The sequence below is a fragment of the Corapipo altera genome, unplaced genomic scaffold (assembly GCF_003945725.1).
Source record: "Corapipo altera isolate COAL_440 unplaced genomic scaffold, ASM394572v1 268, whole genome shotgun sequence".
Taxonomy (NCBI): Eukaryota; Metazoa; Chordata; class Aves; order Passeriformes; family Pipridae; genus Corapipo; species Corapipo altera.
The window spans coordinates 2,872,266-2,873,791 of NW_020884901.1; the positions used below are offsets into that span (position 1 = coordinate 2,872,266).

At 60.4% G+C, this 1,526-nt stretch overlaps 1 protein-coding gene across 1 annotated transcript in view; it reads right to left on the bottom strand.

Moving 5' to 3' along the window:
- PPP1R26 (protein phosphatase 1 regulatory subunit 26) overlaps positions 1-322 on the bottom strand; it is an 11,394-nt gene extending 11,072 nt beyond the window's left edge. The window contains exon 1 of the mRNA XM_027650246.1: positions 87-322. The gene's annotated coding sequence lies outside the window, so the exon portion shown is untranslated. The remainder of the gene's footprint in view (positions 1-86) is intronic.
- Between the last annotated feature and the right edge of the window lie 1,204 nt (positions 323-1,526).

The window sequence follows — 1,526 nt, forward strand, 5'->3', positions numbered from 1 at the left end:
CTCCCCCTTCCCGCCTTCCGCCGCCCCGCTCCCGGGGCCTCCCTCGGCCGCCGGCCCGCGCCCCCCGCCCGGCGCCCGGCGCTCACCTGCCGAGAGGAGGCCGAGAGGGGACGGGGGGGTACGCGGGGCGCGGGGAGGGGGAAATCGGCGGAGCCCCGGCCGGGCTGTGCGCTCCGCCGGGCTCCGCTCCGCCGCTGCCCGCCGCACTGGTGCAGGGGCGGGCGGCGCTTCCTTCCCTGCCCCCGGGGAGCGGGAGGCATGCGCCGCAGGGCTCCGCCGGGGAGGCGGGGAGGGACCGCACGGCGGCCGGGGCACAAAGGCAGGAGCGGCCGCTGCGGCCGGGAGCCGGCGCGGAGGGGAGGGAAGGAGGGAGGGAGGGAAGGGAAGGGAAGGGAAGGAGGGCGCCTGGAGCTCGGTAACGATCGTAACGGAAGGTCCGCCGGCGGAGAAGGGGCACCGCGGAGCCGCGGCCTCCGGCAGCCCCCGGGGTGGGCTCCAGACGCTGGTCCAGCAGCGCTGAGGGGCTACGGGAACACCAGGGGGGAAGAGCAAGATACGTGTGAGATAAGAGTCGGGGGTAATCCATCCCGCCCCCTTCGGGGTGCCAAAGTGGGGGAAACTCGAAATATCTGCAAAATGCGACACTGACCGTCCCAGGCGCAAAGTTTGGGGAGGTGCAGAACTAGAACTGAGGCGCGGAGAGCCGAGGCCTCTGCTTCCAGCAGCTGGAGCAGCCGGTGCGTTGGCTCGTGGAGTTGTTGGAGCTTTCACGTGGAGAAACAGCAAAGTTTTAGTGCTCTAATTCATTCCTGTGCATCCCAGGCTATCCCCGAGGATGCGCTGCCACCCCTGTGCCGGCATCCTTCCTTTCGGGATACCCGTTCCAACCTTCCCGTTCACTAAAACACACGCAGAGTGAGTCATAACTCTCGGTCTATAAATCCCCACAAGCATTTCCATTCCTAGTTGCTGGCAAACAAAAAGGCAGTGCCTCGACGCAAGGTGCTGCCTGTTTTCGTTTTGTCAGTGCGTTGTTTTTTTTCCTCTGTGGGTCTTGAACACACCTACGATGCTGCAGAGGAAACCAGTGTCTTTTGCCAAAATCACAGGAAAAGTGCTCAGGCTGGGAGATGTCAAATGAATGGCAGAGGGGGACAGCAGATACAAAAGGTCCCAGGCTGAAAATGGGCTGACTGAGAGTGTTGTGCTCTTTTTGTGTTCACTCTGTGGCAACACATCACAAGATGACATATGGTGAGTGCTGTGGGACAGGTTTCCGCCTGTTTTTATCCCAGAGGTTCTTGGGGAGCGCGTGTATTTTCAGGCCCTGATGAATTGTGTGCTTTCCTGGTCTCCAACTTCACATTCTAATTTTTTTACCTCCTAAGGAATCCTCTACCACCAAACCAAGTCTGACCTTGGGACTGTGGGACAGGACCGTGTTTCAAAGCATCAGACACAGTTACAAACTCATGTTAATGTATTTCCTGCTCTTACAACAGATAAAACAGAGCCGATAAGACATT